General features: G+C 56.4%; 1 protein-coding gene across 2 annotated transcripts in view; it reads left to right on the top strand.

The window, feature by feature from the left end:
- The first annotated feature begins 1,818 nt into the window (after window positions 1–1,818).
- Window positions 1,819–26,516, top strand: part of LOC142295792 (uncharacterized) — a 115,746-nt gene continuing 91,048 nt past the window's right edge. For both annotated transcript variants that reach the window (XM_075338886.1, XM_075338885.1), the window contains exon 1: window positions 1,819–1,890. The gene's annotated coding sequence lies outside the window, so the exon portion shown is untranslated. The remainder of the gene's footprint in view (window positions 1,891–26,516) is intronic.

Genomic DNA, 26,516 nt, shown 5'->3' with positions numbered 1-26,516 from the left:
TGCGGCAGAGGAGGCCGGGGTCCCATCACCAAAGAAAACGGTGACTACCCTCCGGGCCAGGGGTCCCCTGCACGTGGGGCCTCTGAGAAACTGTCGGGTAAGGAACTTATTACCCGGCCCGTGTGGGCAATACCCAGACCTGAATCCATCTCCTGGGCTGGGGAAAAGGAGTACTGACCTAGTTCTTAGAGGCAGCATCAGGGCTAGGTTTGCTTGGGTGGGCAAATGAAAGGTCCCGGTCCCGTCCCATTCCTGGTTTAATAAAAATGTTGGCAATGTTTAAGCATGCACCTCCCACAAGGGAAGAAATCTATAAGTATATTTGCTGTAAATAATGTTATTATATTTGTACATGTTACCTTTTATCTTTTGCAGTTACAACAGAAAATAAACGGTGGTGGTCGGACAGCCCGCGGACGGTCTGTTGTTAACCAAGGGGGAGTGTGACGCCCTGGACTAGCCAGGTAGTCAGAGTTAGTGCCCCGCATAACACCTGTCCCCTAAAAAGATGTCATCAGCCAACCATTAAAACCCTAGTCACCCCCCTCAGGGCTTGATGGGCACACCAGGGGGTGGAGCCAGGCGGTTGGCCACGCCCACCGAGGAGTTCAGAGAGCCTGAGGTAGGGAAACTCAAGTCAGATGAGTCTGGAAGTCAAAGAGTCTAGTTAGGAGGAGTTGGAGAGTGGAGGTAGGCCTGTGCCCAGGTCTGCGGCAGTCTGACAGGTGCCAGGGTTGGAGCCCGGGCACCTTTGGCTAGGGGGCATACGGTGGCCTCAGCCTGCAAGAGCCGGGAAGACAGCTCGGTGGAACCGTGGTGGACTGGGACAGTGTAGTGGCCCGCCGGTACCGACCCGGGGAACCAACTCGGAAACCGGAGCACAAAGGGGGGTACTCAGACCCTGAAACGAGGTCCAGAAGCTACTGGACTGAGTTAATTAACTGATTGCGGCCTGGACTATAGGTCTTTTCCCACCCAAAGTCCCGAATGAAGACAACAGCCCAACGAGGGGGATAGAAAGCCACCGCACAGGCAGAGAGATCCCACGGGCCAGCGTCTGCGGGCAAAGGGCTCTCCCGACATCCACAAAGATGGGGAGCGGACTCCCTGTCGCTGAAGCGCAGGCAGCCCACATAACACAACACGGTGCAGGAGAAAGGCAGAGACCACCAACCGGGTGGGGGACCAGACGCAGCCGGCTGCGGGCACCGAACACCATCACCTTGGTTTACCAGAGACTTGTGTGTGTGTTACTAATCGTGAGTACAACAGTGCCCCCCCGGCCGCGCACCTCCCTGCACCGCACAACACAAAAACCCCAACGGGTCCCGGGGCCACCATCCCTACCCACAGAGGGGATAACATCTTGCTGCGCAACATCTCCCCCGGGTGCCCAGTAACCGCAGCGGTGGTGTCCACGTTCACCATGACCCGTGTGTGGCGTCACGCACTCAAACACGGCTCCGGCCGTACACCTATGTCCCCTTAAAGCGCCAGCCCCCCTTTCAGATCGAAGTGGACTACAGGGCCCCCGGGTCCGGAGACGCTCAAGCCACCACACGGCGAGTCCGGATCCGAACGGCTAGGTTGCCACCGAGTGTGGGGCGGTACAGATCTGTCACAAATAACAATAAAATGTGACGTCTGGAGAGTGAGCCCACACGTCTGCATCCACCACTTAGGAGAATCGGAGAAAAAAGCATTGGCATCACTATATAGTCACATTTCTTAATATATGTGTCTGTGGCTCCTTAACACCTGCCCCTCCCCGGCTTTCTTAGCACCTCCTCACAGAGCTTCTGTCACTGTGGTTCCTGGTGAGGACAGACAGTGTGCGGAGGAGGTGTGCTGTGTCCGGAGTCTTCAGCTGCTGATATTTCACTGCATAAGGTAAGTTGTGTGGACATGTGTTGAGCGTATGTGGGTTGTGTGCACATTTGTGCCTGTCCATACCTGTGTATACTGTGCGGGTGCATATACATACCTGAGTGTATAACATGTGTATATAAAGCATACAGGGATGTGGTGGGCTCGGCCTCATTCAGTATACAGGGATGTGGTGGGCTCAGCCTCATTCAGCATACAGGGATGTGGTGGGCTCAGCATCATTCAGCATACAGGGATGTGGTGGGCTCAGCCTCATTCAGCATACAGGGATGTGGTGGGCTCAGCATCATTCAGCATACAGGGATGTGGTGGGCTCAGCCTCATTCAGCATACAGGGATGTGGTGGGCTCAGCCTCATTCAGCATACAGGGATGTGGTGGGCTCAGCCTCATTCAGCATACAGGGATGTGGTGGGCTCAGCCTCATTCAGCATACAGGGATGTGGTGGGCTCGGCCTCATTCAGCATACAGGGATGTGGTGGGCTCAGCCTCATTCAGCATACAGGGGTGTGGTGGGCTCGGCCTCATTCAGCATACAGGGATGTGGTGGGCTCGGCCTCATTCAGCATACAGGGATGTGGTGGGCTCAGCCTCATTCAGCATACAGGGATGTGGTGGGCTCAGCATCATTCAGCATACAGGGATGTGGTGGGCTCAGCCTCATTCAGCATACAGGGATGTGGTGGGCTCAGCCTCATTCAGCATACAGGGATGTGGTGGGTTCAGTCTCATTCAGCATACAGGGATGTGGTGGGCTCAGCCTCATTCAGCATACAGGGATGTGGTGGGCTCGGCCTCATTCAGCATACAGGGATGTGGTGGGCTCGGGCCTCATTCAGCATACAGGGATGTGGTGGGCTCAGCCTCATTCAGCATACAGGGATGTGGTGGGCTCAGCCTCATTCAGCATACAGGGATGTGGTGGGCTCAGCCTAATTCAGCATACAGGGGATGTGGTGGGCTCAGCTTCATTCAGCATACAGGGATGTGGTGGGCTCAGCCTCATTCAGCATACAGGGATGTGGTGGGCTCAGCCTCATTCAGCATACAGGGATGTGGTGGGCTCAGCCTCATTCAGCATACAGGGATGTGGTGGGCTCAGCCTCATTCAGCATACAGGGATGTGGTGGGCTCAGCCTCATTCAGCATACAGGGGATGTGGTGGGCTCAGCTTCATTCAGCATACAGGGATGTGGTGGGCTCAGCTTCATTCAGTATACAGGTATGTGGTGGGCTCAGCCTCATTCAGCATACAGGTATGTGGTGGGCTCAGCCTCATTCAGCATACAGGGATGTGGTGGGCTCAGCCTCATTCAGCATACAGGGATGTGGTGGGCTCAGCCTCATTCAGCATACAGGTATGTGGTGGGCTCAGCCTCATTCAGCATACAGGGATGTGGTGGGCTCAGCATCATTCAGCATACAGGGATGTGGTGGGCTCAGCCTCATTCAGCATACAGGGATGTGGTGGGCTCAGCCTCATTCAGCATACAGGGATGTGGTGGGCTCAGCCTCATTCAGTATACAGGGATGTGGTGGGCTCAGCCTCATTCAGCATACAGGGATGTGGTGGGCTCAGCTTCATTCAGCATACAGGGATGTGGTGGGCTCAGCCTCATTCAGCATACAGGGATGTGGTGGGCTCAGTCTCATTCAGCATACAGGGATGTGGTGGGCTCAGCATCATTCAGCATACAGGGATGAGGTGGGCTCGGGCCTCATTCAGCATACAGGGATGTGGTGGGCTCGGCATCATTCAGCATACAGGGATGTGGTGGGCTCAGCCTCATTCAGCATACAGGGATGTGGTGGGCTCAGCCTCATTCAGGATACAGGGATGTGGTGGGCTCAGCCTCATTCAGCATACAGGGATGTGGTGGGCTCAGCCTCATTCAGCATACAGGGATGTGGTGGGCTCGGCCTCATTCAGGATACAGGGGATGTGGTGGGCTCAGCCTCATTCAGCATACAGGGATGTGGTGGGCTCAGCCTCATTCAGCATACAGGGATGTGGTGGGCTCAGCCTCATTCAGCATACAGGGATGTGGTGGGCTCAGCCTCATTCAGCATACAGGGATGTGGTGGGCTCAGCCTCATTCAGCATACAGGGATGTGGTGGGCTCAGCCTCATTCAGCATACAGGGATGTGGTGGGCTCAGCCTCATTCAGCATACAGGGATGTGGTGGGCTCAGCCTCATTCTGCATACAGGGATGTGGTGGGCTCTGGCCTCATTCAGCATACAGGGATGTGGTGGGCTCTGGCCTCATTCAGCATACAGGGATGTGGTGGGCTCGGGGCTCATTCAGTATACAGGGATGTGGTGGGCTCAGCCTCATTCAGCATACAGGTATGTGGTGGGCTCAGCCTCATTCAGCATACAGGGATGTGGTGGGCTCGGGGCTCATTCAGTATACAGGGATGTGGTGGGCTCAGCCTCATTCAGCATACAGGGATGTGGTGGGCTCAGCCTCATTCAGCATACAGGGATGTGGTGGGCTCAGCCTCATTCAGTATACAGGGATGTGGTGGGCTCAGCCTCATTCAGCATACAGGGATGTGGTGGGCTCGGGCCTCATTCAGCATACAGAGATGTGGTGGGCTCAGCCTCATTCAGCATACAGGGATGTGGTGGGCTCAGCCTCATTCAGCATACAGGGATGTGGTGGGCTCGGGGCTCATTCAGTATACAGGGATGTGGTGGGCTCAGCCTCATTCAGCATACAGGGATGTGGTGGGCTCAGCCTCATTCAGCATACAGGCATGTGGTGGGCTCAGCCTCATTCAGCATACAGGGATGTGGTGGGCTCGGGGCTCATTCAGTATACAGGGATGTGGTGGGCTCAGCATCATTCAGCATACAGGGATGTGGTGGGCTCGGGCCTCATTCAGCATACAGGGATGTGGTGGGCTCAGCCTCATTCAGCATACAGGGATGTGGTGGGCTCAGCCTCATTCAGCATACAGGGATGTGGTGGGCTCAGCCTCATTCAGCATACAGGGATGTGGTGGGCTCAGCCTCATTCAGCATACAGGGATGTGGTGGGCTCAGCCTCATTCAGCATACAGGGATGTGCTGGGCTCAGCCTCATTCAGCATACAGGGATGTGGTGGGCTCAGCATCATTCAGTATACAGGGATGTGGTGGGCTCAGGCCTCATTCAGCATACAGGGATGTGGTGGGCTCAGCCTCATTCAGCATACAGGGATGTGGTGGGCTCAGCATCATTCAGCATACAGGGATGAGGTGGGCTCGGGCCTCATTCAGTATACAGGGATGTGGTGGCCTCAGCCTCATTCAGCATACAGGGATGTGGTGGGCTCAGCCTCATTCAGTATACAGGGATGTGGTGGCCTCAGCCTCATTCAGCATACAGGGATGTGGTGGGCTCAGCCTCATTCAGCATACAGAGATGTGGTGGGCTCAGCCTCATTCAGTATACAGGTATGTGGTGGGCTCGGGGCTCATTCAGCATACAGGTATGTGGCGGGCTCGGCCTCATTCAGCATAACGGGATGTGGTGGGCTCAGCCTCATTCAGGATACAGGGATGTGGTGGGCTCAGCCTCATTCAGCATAAAGGGATGTGGTGGGCTCGGGCCTCATTCAGCATACAGGGATGTGGTGGGCTCAGCCTCATTCAGCATACAGGGATGTGGTGGGCTCGGGCCTCATTCAGCATACAGGGATGTGGTGGGCTCGGGCCTCATTCAGCATACAGGGATGTGGTGGGCTCGGGGCTCATTCAGTATACAGGGATGTGGTGGGCTCAGCCTCATTCAGCATACAGGGATGTGGTGGGCTCAGCCTCATTCAGCATACAGGGATGTGGTGGGCTCAGCCTCATTCAGCATACAGGGGATGTGGTGGGCTCACCCTCATTCAGCATACAGGGATGTGGTGGGCTCAGCCTCATTCAGCATACAGGGATGTGGTGGGCTCAGCCTCATTCAGCATACAGGGATGTGGTGGGCTCAGCCTCATTCAGCATACAGGGATGTGGTGGGCTCAGTCTCATTCAGCATACAGGGATGTGGTGGGCTTGAGCCTCATTCAGCATACAGGGGATGTGGTGGGCTCAGCCTCATTCAGCATACAGGGATGTGGTGGGCTCAGCCTCATTCAGCATACAGGGATGTGGTGGGCTCAGCCTCATTCAGTATACAGGGATGGGGTGGGCTCAGCCTCATTCAGCATACAGGGATGTGGTGGGCTCAGCCTCATTCAGCATACAGGGATGTGGTGGGCTCAGCCTCATTCAGCATACAGGGGATGTGGTGGGCTCAGCCTCATTCAGCATACAGGGATGTGGTGGGCTCAGCCTCATTCAGCATACAGGGGATGTGGTGGGCTCGGGGCTCATTCAGCATAAAGGGGATGTGGTGGGCTCAGCCTCATTCAGTATACAGGGATGTGGTGGGCTCAGCCTCATTCAGTATACAGGGATGTGGTGGGCTCAGCCTCATTCAGTATACAGGGATGTGGTGGGCTCGGGGCTCATTCAGCATACAGGGATGTGGTGGGCTCGGGGCTCATTCAGCATACAGGGATGTGGTGGGCTCGGGGCTCATTCAGCATACAGGGATGTGGTGGGCTCAGCCTCATTCAGCATACAGGTATGTGGTGGGCTCAGCCTCATTCAGCATACAGGGATGTGGTGGGCTCAGCTTCATTCAGTATACAGGGATGTGGTGGGCTCAGCCTCATTCAGCATACAGGGATGTGGTGGGCTCAGCCTAATTCAGCATACAGGGGATGTGGTGGGCTCAGCTTCATTCAGCATACAGGGATGTGGTGGGCTCAGCCTCATTCAGCATACAGGGATGTGGTGGGCTCAGCCTCATTCAGCATACAGGTATGTGGTGGGCTCAGCCTCATTCAGCATACAGGGATGTGGTGGGCTCGGGGCTCATTCAGCATACAGGGATGTGGTGGGCTCGGGGCTCATTCAGCATACAGGGATGTGGTGGGCTCAGCCTCATTCAGCATACAGGGATGTGGTGGGCTCGGGGCTCATTCAGCATACAGGGATGTGGTGGGCTCAGCCTCATTCAGCATACAGGGGTGTGGTGGGCTTAGCCTCATTCAGCATACAGGGATGTGGTGGGCTTGAGCCTCATTCAGCATACAGGGATGTGGTGGGCTCAGCCTCATTCAGTATACAGGGATGTGGTGGGCTCAGCCTCATTCTGCATACAGGAATGTGGTGGGCTCAGCCTCATTCAGCATACAGGGGATGTGGCGGGCTCAGCATCATTCAGCATACAGGGATGTGGTGGGCTCAGCCTCATTCAGCATACAGGGATGTGGTGGGCTCAGCCTCATTCAGCATACAGGGATGTGGTGGGCTCAGCATCATTCAGCATACAGGGATGAGGTGGGCTCAGCCTCATTCAGCATACAGGGATGTGGTGGGCTCAGCCTCATTCAGCATACAGGGATGTGGTGGGCTCAGCCTCATTCAGCATACAGGGATGTGGTGGGCTCAGCCTCATTCAGCATACAGGGATGTGGTGGGCTCAGCCTCATTCAGCATACAGGGATGTGGTGGGCTCAGTCACATTCAGCATACAGGGATGTGGTGGGCTCGGGCCTCATTCAGCATACAGGGATGTGGTGGGCTCAGCATCATTCAGTATACAGGGATGTGGTGGGCTCAGCCTCATTCAGCATACAGGGATGTGGTGGGCTCAGCCTCATTCAGCATACAGGTATGTGGTGGGCTCAGTCACATTCAGCATACAGGGATGTGGTGGGCTCGGGGCTCATTCAGTATACAGGGATGTGGTGGGCTCAGCCTCATTCAGCATACAGGGATGTGGTGGGCTCGGGCCTCATTCAGCATACAGGGATGTGGTGGGCTCAGTCTCATTCAGCATACAGGGATGTGGTGGGCTCAGCATCATTCAGCATACAGGGATGAGGTGGGCTCGGGCCTCATTCGGCATACAGGGATGTGGTGGGCTCGGCATCATTCAGGATACAGGTATGTGGTGGGCTCGGCCTCATTCAGCATACAGGGATGTGGTGGGCTCAGACTCATTCAGCATACAGGGATGTGGTGGGCTCAGCCTCATTCAGCATACAGGGATGTGGTGGGCTCAGCCTCATTCAGCATACAGGGATGTGGTGGGCTCAGCCTCATTCAGCATACAGGGATGTGGTGGGCTCACCCTCATTCAGCATACAGGGATGTGGTGGGCTCAGCCTCATTCAGTATACAGGGATGTGGTGGGCTCAGCCTCATTCAGCATACATGGATGTGGTGGGCTCAGCCTCATTCAGCATACAGGGATGTGGTGGGCTCTGGCCTCATTCAGCATACAGGGATGTGGTGGGCTCTGGCCTCATTCAGCATACAGGGATGTGGTGGGCTCGGGGCTCATTCAGTATACAGGGATGTGGTGGGCTCGGGGCTCATTCAGTATACAGGGATGTGGTGGGCTCAGCCTCATTCAGCATACAGGGATGTGGTGGGCTCGGGGCTCATTCAGTATACAGGGATGTGGTGGGCTCAGCCTCATTCAGCATACAGGGATGTGGTGGGCTCAGCCTCATTCAGCATACAGGTATGTGGTGGGCTCAGCCTCATTCAGGATACAGGGGATGTGGTGGGCTCAGCATCATTCAGCATACAGGGATGTGGTGGGCTCAGCATCATTCAGCATACAGGAATGTGGTGGGCTCAGCATCATTCAGCATACAGGGATGTGGTGGGCTCAGCCTCATTCAGCATACAGGTATGTGGTGGGCTCAGCCTCATTCAGCATACAGGGGATGTGGTGGGCTCAGCCTCATTCAGCATACAGGGATGTGGTGGGCTCAGCCTCATTCAGCATACAGGGATGTGGTGGGCTCAGCCTCATTCAGCATACAGGGATGTGGTGGGCTCAGCCTCATTCAGCATACAGGGATGTGGTGGGCTCGGGCCTCATGCAGCATACAGAGATGTGGTGGGCTCAGCCTCATTCAGCATACAGGGATGTGGTGGGCTCAGCCTCATTCAGCATACAGGGATGTGGTGGGCTCAGCCTCATTCAGCATACAGGGATGTGGTGGGCTCGGGGCTCATTCAGTATACAGGGATGTGGTGGGCTCAGCCTCATTCAGCATACAGGGATGTGGTGGGCTCAGCCTCATTCAGCATACAGGGATGTGGTGGGCTCGGGCCTCATTCAGCATACAGAGATGTGGTGGGCTCAGCCTCATTCAGCATACAGGGATGTGGTGGGCTCTGGCCTCATTCAGCATACAGGGATGCGGTGGGCTCTGGCCTCATTCAGCATACAGGGATGTGGTGGGCTCGGGGCTCATTCAGTATACAGGGATGTGGTGGGCTCAGCCTCATTCAGCATACAGGGATGTGGTGGGCTCGGGCCTCATTCAGCATACAGGGATGTGGTGGGCTTGAGCCTCATTCAGCATACAGGGATGTGGTGGGCTCGGGCCTCATTCAGCATACAGGGATGTGGTGGGCTCAGCCTCATTCAGTATACAGGGATGTGGTGGGCTCAGCCTCATTCAGCATACAGGGATGTGGTGGGCTCAGCATCATTCAGCATACAGGGATGTGGTGGGCTCAGCCTCATTCAGCATACAGGGGATGTGGTGGGCTCAGACTCATTCAGCATACAGGGATGTGGTGGGCTCAGCCTCATTCAGCATACAGGTATGTGGTGGGCTCGGCCTCATTCAGGATACAGGGGATGTGGTGGGCTCAGCCTCATTCAGCATACAGGGATGTGGTGGGCTCAGCCTCATTCAGCATACAGGGATGTGGTGGGCTCAGCCTCATTCAGCATACAGGGATGTGGTGGGCTCACCCTCATTCAGCATACAGGGATGTGGTGGGCTCAGCATCATTCAGCATATAGGGATGTGGTGGGCTCAGCCTCATTCAGCATACAGGGATGTGGTGGGCTCAGCCTCATTCAGCATACAGGGATGTGGTGGGCTCGGGCCTCATTCAGCATACAGGGATGTGGTGGGCTCAGTCTCATTCAGCATACAGGGATGTGGTGGGCTCAGCATCATTCAGCATACAGGGATGAGGTGGGCTCGGGCCTCATTCGGCATACAGGGATGTGGTGGGCTCGGCATCATTCAGCATACAGGGATGTGGTGGGCTCAGCCTCATTCAGCATACAGGGATGTGGTGGGCTCAGCCTCATTCAGCATACAGGGATGTGGTGGGCTCAGCCTCATTCAGCATACAGGGATGTGGTGGGCTCAGCCTCATTCAGCATACAGGGATGTGGTGGGCTCAGCCTCATTCAGTATACAGGGATGTGGTGGGCTCAGCATCATTCAGCATACAGGGATGTGGTGGGCTCAGCCTCATTCAGCATACAGGGATGTGGTGGGCTCAGCCTCATTCAGTATACAGGGATGTGGTGGGCTCAGCCTCATTCAGCATACAGGGATGTGGTGGGCTCAGCCTCATTCAGCATACAGGGATGTGGTGGGCTCAGCCTCATTCAGTATACAGGGATGTGGTGGGCTCAGCCTCATTCAGCATACAGGGATGTGGTGGGCTCTGGCCTCATTCAGCATACAGGGATGTGGTGGGCTCTGGCCTCATTCAGCATACAGGGATGTGGTGGGCTCGGGGCTCATTCAGTATACAGGGATGTGGTGGGCTCAGCCTCATTCAGCATACAGGTATGTGGTGGGCTCAGCCTCATTCAGCATACAGGTATGTGGTGGGCTCAGCCTCATTCAGTATACAGGGATGTGGTGGGCTCAGCCTCATTCAGCATACAGGGATGTGGTGGGCTCAGCCTCATTCAGCATACAGGGATGTGGTGGGCTCAGCCTCATTCAGTATACAGGGATGTGGTGGGCTCAGCCTCATTCAGCATACAGGGATGTGGTGGGCTCGGGCCTTATTCAGCATACAGGGATGTGGTGGGCTCAGCCTCATTCAGCATACAGGGATGTGGTGGGCTCAGCCTCATTCAGCATACAGGGATGTGGTGGGCTCGGGGCTCATTCAGTATACAGGGATGTGGTGGGCTCAGCCTCATTCAGCATACAGGGATGTGGTGGGCTCACCCTCATTCAGTATACAGGGATGTGGTGGGCTCACCCTCATTCAGCATACAGGGATGTGGTGGGCTCAGCCTCATTCAGCATACAGGGATGTGGTGGGCTCGGGGCTCATTCAGTATACAGGGATGTGGTGGGCTCAGCATCATTCAGCATACAGGGATGTGGTGGGCTCGGGCCTCATTCAGCATACAGGGGATGTGGTGGGCTCAGACTCATTCAGCATACAGGGATGTGGTGGGCTCAGCATCATTCAGCATACAGGGATGTGGTGGGCTCAGCCTCATTCAGCATACAGGGATGTGGTGGGCTCAGCCTCATTCAGCATACAGGGATGTGGTGGGCTCAGCCTCATTCAGCATACAGGGATGTGGTGGGCTCAGCCTCATTCAGCATACAGGGATGTCGTGGGCTCAGCCTCATTCAGCATACAGGGATGTGGTGGGCTCAGCCTCATTCAGCATACAGGGATGTGGTGGGCTCAGCCTCATTCAGCATACAGGGATGTGGTGGGCTCAGCCTCATTCAGCATACAGGGATGTGGTGGGCTCAGCCTCATTCAGCATACAGAGATGTGGTGGGCTCAGCCTCATTCAGTATACAGGTATGTGGTGGGCTCGGGGCTCATTCAGCATACAGGTATGTGGTGGGCTCGGCCTCATTCAGCATAACGGGATGTGGTGGGCTCAGCCTCATTCAGGATACAGGGGATGTGGTGGGCTCAGCCTCATTCAGCATAAAGGGATGTGGTGGGCTCGGGCCTCATTCAGCATACAGGGATGTGGTGGGCTCGGGGCTCATTCAGTATACAGGGATGTGGTGGGCTCAGCCTCATTCAGCATACAGGGATGTGGTGGGCTCGGGCCTCATTCAGCATACAGGGATGTGGTGGGCTCAGCCTCATTCAGCATACAGGGATGTGGTGGGCTCAGCCTCATTCAGCATACAGGGGATGTGGTGGGCTCACCCTCATTCAGCATACAGGGATGTGGTGGGCTCAGCCTCATTCAGCATACAGGGGATGTGGTGGGCTCAGCCTCATTCAGCATACAGGGATGTGGTGGGCTCAGGGCTCATTCAGCATACAGGGGATGTGGTGGGCTCGGGGCTCATTCAGCATACAGGGATGTGGTGGGCTCGGGGCTCATTCAGCATACAGGGATGTGGTGGGCTCGGGGCTCATTCAGCATACAGGGATGTGGTGGGCTCAGCCTCATTCAGCATACAGGGATGTGGTGGGCTCGGGGCTCATTCAGCATACAGGGATGTGGTGGGTTCAGCCTCATTCAGCATACAGGGATGTTGTGGGCTCGGGGCTCATTCAGCATACAGGGATGTGGTGGGCTCGGCCTCATTCAGCATACAGGGATGTGGTGGGCTCGGGGCTCATTCAGCATACAGGGATGTGGTGGGCTCAGCCTCATTCAGCATACAGGGATGTTGTGGGCTCGGGGCTCATTCAGCATACAGGGATGTGGTGGGCTCGGGGCTCATTCAGCATACAGGGATGTGGTGGGCTCGGCCTCATTCAGCATACAGGGATGTGGTGGGCTCGGCCTCATTCAGCATAAAGGGATGTGGTGGGCTCGGGCCTCATTCAGCATACAGGGATGTGGTGGGCTCGAGCCTCATTCAGCATACAGGGATGTGGTGGGCTCAGCCTCATTCAGCATACAGGGATGTGGTGGGCTCAGCCTCATTCAGCATACAGGGATGTGGTGGGCTCAGCCTCATTCAGCATACAGGGATGTGGTGGGCTCGGGCCTCATTCAGCATACAGGGGATGTGGTGGGCTCAGCCTCATTCAGCATACAGGGATGTGGTGGGCTCTGCCTCATTCAGCATACAGGGATGTGGTGGGCTCGGGGCTCATTCAGCATACAGGGATGTGGTGGGCTCAGCCTCATTCAGCATACAGGGATGTGGTGGGCTCAGCCTCATTCAGCATACAGGAATGTGGTGGGCTCGGGCCTCATTCACACTTCCATACGTCACGTCTTCTCTATGTGGTTTTCACGGATGGCAGACTAACCCATTATATTCTTTGGGGCTTGTCTTCTCTGGGGTTTTTTCTTGGATCTGTGATGTCTGCAAAGAAATCCCAGAGATGTTGTTTCTTATACAGTTCTATGGGGTCCGGGGGATCACAGACGGAATCGCTGGCTGATTATTCATTGCATACCACAGCTCCTGGGGAGGGGGGACACGAAAGAGTAAAAAGAAATTACAACACGGGATCATAGCTGCTGTTTTCTGTGAGGTAAAACATTTCCTTAGCTGTTATAAAAAAAAAATGTTTCACCTCACAGAATTATTTGTGATTCCTTGCTGTAATATCTGTATACTCCCCCAGCCCAGGAGATGTGGTAAGACCATGTCCCTGTACAGTCAGACACAGCCATTACACAGTACACAGCAGGGACATATATATAAGATTATCTCAGCTCAGGGACATTTTATATAACTTCATGCTCAGGAGCTGAGGGTGACCACACACAGCTGGCGGCTCCAGACTACACCTCATGCACAGCAGCTGAGGGTGACCGCACACAGCAGGCGGCTCCAGACTGCACCTCATGCTCAGGAGCTGAGGGTGACCACACACAGCTGGCGGCTCCAGACTGCACCTCATGCAGAGCAGCTGAGGGTGACCGCACACAGCAGGCGGCTCCAGACTGCACCTCATGCAGAGCAGCTGAGGGTGACCGCACACAGCAGGAGGCTCCAGACTGCACCTCATGCAGAGCAGCTGAGGGTGACCGCACACAGCAGGCGGCTCCAGACTGCACCTCATGCAGAGCAGCTGAGGGTGACCGCACACAGCAGGCGGCTCCAGACTGCACCTCATGCAGAGCAGCTGAGGGTGACCGCACACAGCAGGCGGCTCCAGACTGCACCTCATGCAGAGCAGCTGAGGGTGACCGCACACAGCAGGAGGCTCCAGACTGCACCTCATGTACAGCAGCTGAGGGTGACCGCACACAGCAGGAGGCTCCAGACTGCACCTCATGCAGAGCAGCTGAGGGTGACCGCACACAGCAGGCGGCTCCAGACTGCACCTCATGCAGAGCAGCTGAGGGTGACCGCACACAGCAGGCGGCTCCAGACTGCACCTCATGCAGAGCAGCTGAGGGTGACCGCACACAGCAGGAGGCTCCAGACTGCACCTCATGTACAGCAGCTGAGGGTGACCGCACACAGCAGGAGGCTCCAGACTGCACCTCATGCAGAGCAGCTGAGGGTGACCGCACACAGCAGGCGGCTCCAGACTGCACCTCATGCAGAGCAGCTGAGGGTGACCGCACACAGCAGGAGGCTCCAGACTGCACCTCATGCAGAGCAGCTGAGGGTGACCGCACACAGCAGGCGGCTCCAGACTGCACCTCATGCAGAGCAGCTGAGGGTGACCGCACACAGCAGGAGGCTCCAGACTGCACCTCATGCAGAGCAGCTGAGGGTGACCGCACACAGCAGGAGGCTCCAGACTGCACCTCATGCAGAGCAGCTGAGGGTGACCGCACACAGCAGGCGGCTCCAGACTGCACCTCATGCAGAGCAGCTGAGGGTGACCGCACACAGCAGGCGGCTCCAGACTGCACCTCATGCAGAGCAGCTGAGGGTGACCGCACACAGCAGGAGGCTCCAGACTGCACCTCATGCAGAGCAGCTGAGGGTGACCGCACACAGCAGGCGGCTCCAGACTGCACCTCATGCAGAGCAGCTGAGGGTGACCGCACACAGCAGGCGGCTCCAGACTGCACCGCATGCACAGCAGCTGAGGGTGACCGCACACAGCAGGCGGCTCCAGACTGCACCTCATGCACAGCAGCTGAGGGTGACCGCACACAGCAGGAGGCTCCAGACTACACCTCATGCAGAGCAGCTGAGGGTGACCGTACACAGCAGGCGGCTCCAGACTGCACCGCATGCACAGCAGCTGAGGGTGACCGCACACAGCAGGTGGCTCCAGACTGCACGTCATGCATAGCAGCTGAGGGTGACCGCACACAGCAGGCGGCTCCAGACTGCACCTCATGCACAGCAGCTGAGGGTGACCGCACACAGCAGGCGGCTCCAGACTGCACCTCATGTACAGCAGCTGAGGGTGATTGCACACTGCAGGCGGCTCCAGACTGCACCTCATGCACAGCAGCTGAGGGTGACCGTACACAGCAGGCGGCTCCAGACTGCACCTCATGCACAGGAGCTGAGGGTGACCGCACACCTAGAGATGCACCAACATCTATGTCACGCCCTCGTAGGTCTCTACCTACTGTACCCATCACTAGGAGTGAGGAACCCATAGATAATTCTACCCCACCAAGCCTAGGAGAAAATGTAAGGCTAAGGAGGTCCACACGTTCTAACCTAGGTTATCCACCGCTCAGATATAGGGAGTGAGTGGTGCCTGTATGTGTGGCGCCCTGGACAAGCCAGGGGCCACAGAGAACAACACCAACACACCCCACACTCCCGGTCAGGCACACCAAAGTCAGACACAAAACCCTTGTTGCCTTCCTCCAGGGGCTGATGTTCACACCAGGGGGTGGGCCAGGCGGTTGGTCCCGCCCACCGAGGAGTTCACAGTCCTGGAGGCGGGAAAAGCAGGCAGATGGGTTGAGGAGAGAGAAGAGATCAGTTTTGAGTAGAGTTGAGAGAGGAGTAAACTGGCAGTTAAGCAGCCTGAAGTAGGTCCGGGTGTGTGGCCCGGACAGATCAGCAAGGTTGGCAGACGGTGGTGACCGTCTGCAGGAGTGACCTATCGGAGTTTACCGTAAGGACCGTGGACAGGCGGTGGCCCGGCGGTACCGGACCGGTACACAAAGAGAAGCCAGCACCATCCGGCAGGGGCTTACGGACCCCGGCAAGGCTAGGAGTCGCCGTGAATTTGCCAAATTCGTTAGCGAAGGGAACCTCCTGGGTTTCCCAGCAGCCAAGTCCCGACAGAAGGCAACCGTCCAACCGAGAGAGGGAAACACAGTCACCGCCAAGGCTAAAGTTCCCAGGGCCAGAGCCTGCGGGCAAAAGGGGCTCCTCCAGCACCCATCCAAGCTGGGGAGCGGGTTACCGGTGGGAACCCATTGGAAACGTTTACACTACATAGGTGCAGGGAAAGGCAGTCACCATCAACCTGCCGGGAGACACAACACCGCAGCCGCCTGTGGGACCCGTCCATCCTGCCGTTTGTTTCATCAGAGACTCTGTGTACATCCTTGGGCTGAGTGAGTACCACCGTGCCGTGCGGCACAGCGCTGCCCCTGCGACCCTGCACCTTGCCAGGCCCCGTAACCCGCCTGCCATCCATCCCTACCCCATCACCGGGCCCCGGGACAACCAACCCCCTACCCACGGAGGGGAGAACTAACATCAAAGCTGCTCCCTGTCACCGATCCCGGGATCCCCGTCCAGAGCAGCGGTGGTGTCACAACCTCACCACAACCGTGGGTGGCGTCACGGACAAGAACCAAACATCCCCATAATCAATCCCCCCCCCTTTCACTCACGGGCGAGGAACGCCGCTCGAGTCCCCGGGATCCGGCCCACCGCTCGAGCCACCACCGAGCAGCAGCAGCAGCCGGACCCGAGCAGTGGGAGAGCGCAGCGTCCCCTCCTCCGCCCGCGACATTTATTCTTGTATATAGCAATGTATGTATATAAGCAAATGCTAATTAACCGTGTACTTCACCTGATTTGTTTAAAGAAAAGGTGTAGGTAGCGGATTCCGGCTACCCTTCTTCAGTTAATCTGATGTTGTACCCTGTTTAGAGTTAACCATGGACCATGGCTTCAGGACTGGCGAAGCCACCCAAAAAAACTGCCTTGGGCCTTCTAAATAACCCCCATCTACCTCCTTGTTGCTCCACCACCAGGACTGTAATGCCTCTGGTGAGGTTGGTTGGAGGAAGGGCCTGCGGTGGAGTCAGCCGAGGCCCAGTCATCACTGAAACCGGTGGCTAACCTCCAGGCCAAGGGTTCCGGGCCGTGGAACTCTTGGGGTGGACTGGCGGGAAAGGGACTTTTACCCAGACATTCTGGACACCCACAGGGACTCGAGACGGTGTGACACCTGTGACTAGCGGTGCCACCGAGGGTGGGTTCAGGTGTTTTGGGTGGCGGGTGAAAGGGAAGAAGGAGATGATGTTTTTCTTGTTCTTTGCAACGTTTAAGTGATGTGCCTCCCTTAAGGGATGAAAAGTTTTACAAATGTTTTTCTAATGTTTATGCTTGTTACGTTTTCAATTGCAGAAGTAGAAAAAAATAAATGTCAGTGGCGGGACAGCCCGTGGATGGGCTGTATTCAACCAAGGGGGAGTGTAACGCCCTGGCAAAAGCAGGTAGTCACAGAAGTAGTCCACCCTCCTTGATACGATCAAAAACCCACACCCAGGTACAACACACAGCCATTAAAGCCTAGCCACCCCCTCATGATAATAAAGGCACACCAGTGGGCGGGATCAGGTGGATGAGAACGCCCACCTAGGGGTCTTGAGGTGTCAGGGGCGGGAATACGACAGTTCAAGTTGGAGAGTTTAAGCTGACAGTTGACAGTGGGAGTTGAGGAGTAGTGAAGTGCTGACAGAGAAGTGGAGTCAGGGGTAGGGGCCCCTGGACTACCCGGCTAGGTGGCAGACAATAAACAGGGCCACAGGCGACAGAGATCCAGTCGCGGGAGACCTAAAGTGGACCGGGGCAGGGTTGTAGCCCGCTGGTGCTGACAGCGGAAATCCGTTCCGGAGGCCGTGCACAGATGGGGTGCCTGGACCCTAGGACAAGGAAGGTTGCATGCCCCTTGTTAATCAATCAGCAGAGGACGAGGTTTCAGGCCTTGTTCTCCAGAAGACCAGAGAGCGAAACGGAAGCCCAACGCAGGGGATATGGTGTCTGTCAGAACCCACAGAAATCCCAAGGGTCAGATTTCGCGGGCCACAGCTCCCAAACATACACAGTACCGGGAGTGGACTTCCCCGTTCCATGTGGAGTCGTCGCACAGAAGACACAAAGACAGAGTGCAGGAGGAAGGGACCCCTGTTTGCTACACTTGGGTGTGGGACCCAAATACACCCACCAAAGGCGACTGGTCACTGGCAACTTGGTTTACCACTGTACATGTGTATGATTATTTAACTGTGAGTATGTAACGCCCCTGTAAACGGGTCGTTACAGGGTATTAAATGTTACCCCATTTTTCCCGGGCAGGAGGAAGAAGGGTCCCCACAACACACACTAATATCACACTGGCAGGAAGGAGTTAACAGCATTTGCAGCATGAAGTTTGTTCTGAGTCCATGACTCATCCTGTCTCCTTAATGAGCAGGTGGCTGGACACAGGCAGGTCCCCATGACAACCAAGGGGAGGGGGCCTGAAGGAGTGAGTTTAGTGCAGAGCACAAAGAAGTTTTAGGCAGAACGTCAGGGGCTGCAAGGGAGTGCAGACGTCCAGAGAACAGCTCCTGTTGAGGAGATGCCACGAGACCAGGGCTGATAACACCTAGAGGAGGGGAATGGAGCTGAGAACTGGGGTTCCCTGGAGAAAGTTGTACCCGGTGGCGGTTGTGTTGGTCCGCTACCGGGGATGAGAGAGACAGACAGGCGGCGAGTTCCCAAGATGCTCTATGCCACGGGGACGGCACTAACTCACCGAAAGGGAGAGACCCCCAGAACACCTCACCGGACACCCCTTCCTTCTACCTGCCCGGGACCGACCAAAGGCTACAGGCGGCGAGGACCAGCACCCGGGTGCGATGTGAAACGGACTTTAAATAAAGAACAACTGGAACCGCACACCGTGACTGCTGTGAGTAATGCCGCCGCACTGTGCCCCCGGTGTCCCTGAGGACTGTTGCCCTGGGTCTCATTAACCTCCCGGGGCCACCCCGCTCCACCCGTGGGGAGCGATTCCATCCGGCTGCCCATAACTCCTGCCCCGGAGAGAGACCGCGCAGCGGCGGCTGAACACCTGGCCGCAAACCACGGGTGGCGCTGCAAGCATTCCCCGTCCCCGTCCCGTTTCCTGGGGGAGAGCGATGGCAAGCCCACCCCCAGGGACCCCGTTACCCTCCTTCCGTCCCCCTTGTAACACTGGACTGACGGTCGGACTTTCCTTTTTATTGAAACCCGCTGGGGGTCACGGAAGCCGGGTCGGGCCACTCACAGCCTGACCCCAAATACCACCGGCCCGGTGACCGTGCGAGCCCTGCAAACCCCGGCGTGGGCGTTTCAACTTGGCGCTGCGAGCAGGGTCCGGACAAGACCCGGTAACGCCGGGTGACGTGTGCCTTGTTTTTACCATCTGCAGAATTGGATTGTCTAACATTTATTTTGGTGCCCGCGGCTGCGGGTATGCGACAAATGGACTTGGACTGTACAATGGCGTCCATTGAGAATGGGATGGGCGCCATGCGTACCAACAAGGACTGGACTGGCCCGTCCTTCGTGGGTGGGGCTACAGCGGGGCGCGAAAATCCGTGCCCGCCCCTTTGTTGGACATTTGCTAGGAGCCAGGAACCCTGCCTCCCCAGGACCAGGAGAAGATGGGGGGATGATATGGACTGCCCGGGTGCGAGCTTTGGCGAGTGGTGGCCGGAGGGTTGAGCCCGGCACCGCAGCCCGTACCGGGATTTGGACTACCGAGCTTTTCCCCCTAAACCTGGGTACCTGGAGGGCCCTGGAGCGTCGTAAGGAGGCCTATTCCAGAAAGTTTAAATGTTTTTTTTTATATGCAAATGTTTCTTTTTCCATGCTTTTCTTCTCTTTCTTCTTCTTTTTCCTCCTGTCTCTTCCTATCCTTTATTGGGTCCCAGTAAAAGGGACGTGTTAATTTGTTTATCTATGAAAAGTTTTTTTGCGGTGTCGTTTGTTGTCGCAACCCTGGAGTGTTGCGTTTTTGGTCTGGAGGAATGTAACGCCCCTGTAAACGGGTCGTTACAGGGTATTAAATGTTACCCCATTTTTCCCGGGCAGGAGGAAGAAGGGTCCCCACAACACACACTAACATCACACTGGCAGGAAGGAGTTAACAGCATTTGCAGCATGAAGTTTGTTCTGAGTCCATGACTCATCCTGTCTCCTTAATGAGCAGGTGGCTGGACACAGGCAGGTCCCCATGACAACCAAGGGGAGGGGGGCCTGAAGGAGTGAGTTTAGTGCAGAGCACAAAGAAGTTTTAGGCAGAACGTCAGGGGCTGCAAGGGAGTGCAGACGTCCAGAGAACAGCTCCTGTTGAGGAGATGCCACGAGACCAGGGCTGATAACACCTAGAGGAGGGGAATGGAGCTGAGAACTGGGGTTCCCTGGAGAAAGTTGTACCCGGTGGCGGTTGTGTTGGTCCGCTACCGGGGATGAGAGAGACAGACAGGCGGCGAGTTCCCAAGATGCTCTATGCCACGGGGACGGCACTAATGCACCGAAAGGGAGAGACCCCCAGAACACCTCACCGGACACCTCTTCCTCCTACCTGCCCGGGACCGACCAAAGGCTACAGGCGGCGAGGACCAGCACCCGGGTGCGATGTGAAGCGGACTTTAAATAAAGAACAACCGCGCAGCGGCGGATGAACACCTGGCCGCAAACCACGGGTGGCGCTACAAGCATTCCCCGTCCTGTACCGTTTCCTGGGGGAGAGCGATGGCAAGCCCCCCCCCAGGGACCCCGTTACCCTCCTTCCGTCCCCCTTGTAACACCGGACTGACGGTCGGACTTTCCTATTTATTGAAACCCGCCGGGGGTCACGGAAGCCGGGTCGGGCCACTCACAGCCTGACCCCGAATACCACCGGCCCGGTGACCGTGCGAGCCCTGCAAGCCCCGGCGTGGGAATTTCAAGTACACCATTGATCCCCGGTCCTACCCGGCACGCCACCTCCAGCCACCATTACTCACGTATACCAAGGGCCCCGGGACTACGCCTCACCTACCCATGGAGGGGATCCCATCATGCTGCCTCCGCTCCATGAGCCCCGGGCGCCCCATCACCAGGCAGCGGCGGTGTCACCATCCCTCACCGCAACCCACGGGTTGGCATCACTGACACATCAATACCCTGTAAATATCCCTTTCCAACGGTTGTGAGAACGGATGGCCGTGCGAGCCCGGGTCCGGTCACCACTTGAGCCGCAGCAGGGAACCTGGATCCGAACGTCCCTAGAAGCGGCAGCAGCCCCCGCCCGCAACATAGGAGGTGCACCTTCATTCACGGCTGCTGTCGTCTGTGCCGAGCGGCTCTGTGTATAGGAATGCGCCTTCATCCAGGGCTGCTGTTGTCTGTGCCGAGTAGCTCGGTGTGTAGGAGGTGCAGCTTCATTCAGGGCTGCTGCCGTCTGTGCAGAGTGGCTCTGTGGGTAGCAGGTGCAGCTTAAAATCCAGGACTGTTGTCGTTTGTGCCAAGTTGCTCTGTGTATAGGAGATGCACCTTCATCCAGGGCTTCTGTCGTCTGTGCAGAGTGGCTCTGTGTATAGGAGATGCATCTTCATCCAGGGCTGCTGTCGTCTGTGCAGAGTGGCTCTGTGTGCAGCTTCATCCATAGCACTTTGCAGTGTTTCATTATAATGTTCTCATTGGAGTGTAAGGAAGCAGATAAAACAGCTGCCTCATTCAATCAGATCTAACATGGCTGGTAGGAGAACACTGCCCTCTGCTGGTAAAAGTAAACATTCGGAACTGATGAACAGCACAAGTGTTGCCTCAGGGGTAGAGATTCAGAAAGACACTGGGTCAGATGATGACAGCGGTGTAGCAGCAAAATATAAAAGCACGGGATGTCAGGACTCAGGATGGAGATGTTCATGACAGCCTGGAACTTATGTGCGACAGGTGCTGACATGGCCACCACATGTGACACTTCGAGGGTCCGACCCATGCCCGACGTACTAAGTCCCCTACGCACTGCGTGTCACACAGGCTTAAAGTATGCGGTGGATTTGCTCTGTAATATTGTAATGGCAAGTGTAGAAATCTGCAACATTTACACGTATGTGGGGACCTGGGGATGAATATTTCATATGTGGATACATCGATATATACTCTGTATCTGCCATCATGTCCTTGCTATCTACTTTTCATCCCACCTGGAAGAAGTTGGTTTAGTTTTTTGTTTGTCCACCTAATGGAATTCCAGTAACATTCCCACATTTGCTCCAGGAGGAAGTTTGGTCAGATAATGTTTATATGTTGGGACGTCATGCCGACCACTCACAACACAACCATGAAATAATTACATCCACAACAAGATAGGTATCTTTGTATCTCAGAACCATGGTGAAACTGTCAGGCAGTTGTGATGGATACACAGGTAGATGATCGTTATCATGCACAAAAGCCTTGTGTAACCATGTCACATCTGGTGGTAGAGGTCATACCTCCCAACCGTCCCGGATACAGCGGGACAGTCCCTCTTCTGAGCCTTTGATCCCGGGTCCCGCCCGTGAGGCTGTTTATCCCGGCTCCACCCACCCACTGTAGCCCCGCCTCGCTGTTTCTCCCTTCTATTCATTACAGAGCCGACCGCGCACCTACTCCTGTGACTGCTGCTGAGGTATGAATCACCCCCTGCAGCAGAGCGACCCCCCCCTGCAGCAGAGCGACCCCCCTGCAGCAGAGCGACCCCCCCTCCCCCAGAGCCGACCCCCCCAGTCCCGGAGCCTGCGTTTCTCTGCAGCTGTTCTCTGATTCCCTGTGTGCGGCTTCTCACTGCTGCAGACACGCGGGGAGTCAGGAAGCTGAGGAGACCGTGCAATCAGCACTTCTCTCTCCTGCAGATAGCAGTGGCCAGTAATAACCTATGCAGAGTGACATCTGCAGGCTTCTATTAGCTTACCGATCAGTGGTCTCCTGCCTGTGGAGCAGAGCTGCTGGGTCCTAGCTTCCCAACAGCTTCAGCTCTGCTTTATCCTGGCTCCCCTACCAGTTAAAGGGAACATGTCAGCAGAAATTTCACAATAAAAGTAATAGATTCCCCTCTGCAGCTCCTGGGCTGCTTCTAGAAAGGTTCCTGTTGTTATTGTGCCCCCTTTGAGACCTACAAAAATACTTTATGAAGTCTTACCTTTTTGTATGCAAATGTGTTTTTATGGTCACGGGGGCGGGCTGTCTGGCGTCCGTTATTCCCCCTCCTGCCGCTTTACGCAGTCCCCCATTGCTCATTTATATTCACAAGAACGCCTTCCTCATGTAACTGTCCTCCCGAAGATTTGCGCATGTGAACGCTTTTTCAGGTGATTGCGCAGGCACGAGATTATGGGCGGCGCTGTGATTGTCATCAACAGCGTTAACCAAGTACCCGCCCATAATCTCGTGCCCGCACTTTTCCCTCTGACTCCACCGTTATGCGCAAGTGCTGGCCATATGAACCATGTTACCTATTACCGCTTGCACGAGATTATGGGCGGGTACTTGGATGACTTTGCTGATGACAATCACAGCGCCGCCCATAATCTCGCGCCCACGGTAATAGGTAACATGGTTCATATGGCCAGTGCTTGCGCATAACGGTGGAGGCAGAGTGAGAAGCGCGGGCATGAGATTATGGGCGGGTACTTGGATGACGCTGCTGATGACAATCACAGTGCCGCCCATAATCTCGCGCCCATGGTAATAGGTAACGTGGTTCATATGGACAGTGCTTGCGCATAACGGTGGAGGCAGAGGGAGAAGCGCGGGCACGAGATTATGGGCAGGTACTTGGATGACGCTGCTGATGACAATCACAGCGCCGCCCATAATCTCGCGCCCATGGTAATAGGTAACGTGGTTCATATGGCCAGTGCTTGCGCATAACGGTGGAGGCAGAGTGAGAAGCGCGGGCACAAGATTATGGGCAGGTACTTGGATGACGCTGCTGATGACAATCACAGCGCCGCCCATAATCTCGCGCCTGCGCAATCACCTCAAAAGCGTTCACACTTTGCACAGTGCTCAGTCCCGCGAGAGTGGCACTGGGCATGCACAAAACTTCAGGAGGACAGTTACATGAGGAAGGCGTCCTCATGTATGGAAATGAGCAATGGGGGATGGCGTACAGCGGCAGGAGGGGGAATAACGGACGCCAGGCAGCCCGCCCCCGTGACCATAAAAACAGATTTGCATACAAAAAGGTAAGACTTCATAAAGTATTTTTTTAGGTCTCAAAGTGGGCACAATAACAACAGGAACCTTTCCAGAATGCAGCCCAGGAGCTGCAGAGGGGAATCTTTTATTTTTTTTGCTAAATTTCTGGTGACAGTTTCCCTTTAAAGGGAACCTATCAGGTGCAATCTGCACTCAGAGCCAGGAGCAGTTCTGGGTGTATATTGCTAATCCCTGCCTAACCGTCCCTGTATACACTAGCATAGATAAAGGCATCTATAGAAAAAGTATTTTTAAAGAGCTTATATCTTATGCTAATTAGCGCGGGGACTAGTCCCAAGGGCGTTACTTCACTTGGCTAGTCGGCTCACATAGCGTATTAGTACTCACACAGGGGCGTAATAACATGCTAACATGCTATGCGAGCCGACTAGCCAAGTGAAGTAACGCCCTTCGGACTAGTCCCCGCGCTCATTAGCATAAGATATAAGATCTTTAAAAATATTTGTTCTTGATCTCTTTATCTATGCTAGTGTATACAGGGACGGTTAGGCAGGGATTAGCAATATGTGCCCAGAACTGCTCCTGGCTCTGAGTGCATATTGCACCTGACAGGTTCACTTTAAAGGGAACCTGTCACCAGATTTGGGGCCTATAAGCTGCGGCCACCACCAGCAGGATCTTATGTACACATTCTAACATGCTGCATACCTCCCAACCGTCCCGGATACAGCGGGACTTTCACGCTTTACGTTGTTTGTCCCGTTGCCACGGGCGGGACGGCCGGCTCCCGGGCTCCGCCCACCCACTCTCTCTCCGCCTCCCTGCTTTTCCCTCCTACCATCCTAGTAGACGTGGCATAGAGAGGAGCGCTGCCTGTGCTGCTGCTGGTACAGTAAACTAATCTTCCCAGCGCTGATTTCCCTCCCTCCCCCCTCACCCCCGGCCGGAGCCTGTCTGTGCGGTCGGCCGGCCGCCTGTCTGTGCGGTCGGCCGGCCGCCTGTCTGTGCGGTCGGCCGGCCGCCTGTCTGTGCGGTCGGCCCGCCACCTGTCTGTGCGGGCGCCCCCCTGCCGCCTGTCTGTGCGGGCGCCACCCGCCGCCTGTCTGTGCGGGCGCCCCCCGCCGCCTGTCTGTGCGGGCGCCCCCCTGCCGCCTGTCTGTGCGGGCGCCCCCCTGCCGCCTGTCTGTGCGGGCGCCCCCCTGCCGCCTGTCTGTGCGGGCGCCCCCCTGCCGCCTGTCTGTGCGGGCGCCCCCCTGCCGCCTGTCTGTGCGGGCGCCCCCCGCCGCCTGTCTGTGCGGGCGGCCCGCCGCCTCATTGTGCGGGCAGCCGGCCGCCTCTCTGTGCGGGCGGCTGGCCGCCTCTCTGTGCGGGCGGCCCGCCGCCTGTCTGTGAAGGCGGCCGGCCGCCTGTCTGTGAAGGCGACCGGCCGCCTCACTGTGCGGGCGACCGGCCGCCTCACTGTGGCTGCCTGCGTGTCCGTGCTGGAGGCCCGCCGGCTGCCTGCGTGTCCGTGCTGGAGGCCCGCCGGCTGCCTGCGTGTCCGTGCTGGAGGCCCGCCGGCTGCCTGCGTGTCCGTGCTGGAGGCCCGCCGGCTGCCTGCGTGTCCATGCTGGAGGCCCGCCGGCTGCCTGCGTGTCCGTGCTGGAGGCCCGCCGGCTGCCTGCGTGTCCGTGCTGGAGGCCCGCCGGCTGCCTGCGTGTCCGTGCTGGAGGCCCGCCGGCTGCCTGCATGTTTGTGCTGAATGGGTGTGGATGGGGAGTGGATATGGGCGTGACTGTGAAATGGGTGTGGTTAGGGGGCGTGGCCTAAAAATTTGCCGCGGCGCGCTACGCGCGCCACAAACTTTGTCCCTCTTTTCCTTCTTTAAAAGTTGGGAGGTATGGTAGAGGTATCAGGACGGCCATTAATGCCAGAATACAATAGTGGGATATTATGACACCCAAGGAGCTGAGGACATCCAGAAAGCTCAGGACAGCCACAGAGCTAAGGACATGTGTGACGCCCTGGCAAAACCAGGTTGTCATGGAGACTGCACAAATCTTCCAAGTGCAGGACTCCATCCTCCTTGGCATACCAACCAAACTCACACACAACACCAGCCAGCAAAGCCTAGTCACCCCCCATGACAATAGGGACACACCAGTGGGCGGGGGCCAAGCGGATGGTGACGCCCACCTAGGGGTCCTGAGGTGTTCTGGGAGGGAACAAGACAGTGAAGTCTAGACAGTTGAAGTGAGAGGAGTGTGGAGTGACAGGGTAGTCAGGGGTTGGAGCCTCTGGACTACCGGACTACTGACTAGGTGGCAGTCGGCAGACAGGGCCACAGGCGACGGAGATCCGGTCGCGTAAGACCTTAAGTGGACCGGGGCAGGGTTGTAGCCTACCGATGCCGACAGCGGGAATCCAGTCTGGAGGCCGTGCACAGTCGGGGTGCCTGGACCCTAGGGCGAGGATTGCTTCAAGCCCCTTGTCAATTAGCCAGCCGGGGACAAGATTCCACGTCTTGTCCCACAAACAAGC

Source organism: Anomaloglossus baeobatrachus, chromosome 3, assembly GCF_048569485.1.
Source record: "Anomaloglossus baeobatrachus isolate aAnoBae1 chromosome 3, aAnoBae1.hap1, whole genome shotgun sequence".
Lineage (NCBI taxonomy): Eukaryota > Metazoa > Chordata > Amphibia > Anura > Aromobatidae > Anomaloglossus > Anomaloglossus baeobatrachus.
This window is presented reverse-complemented; position numbering and strand designations above follow the sequence as displayed.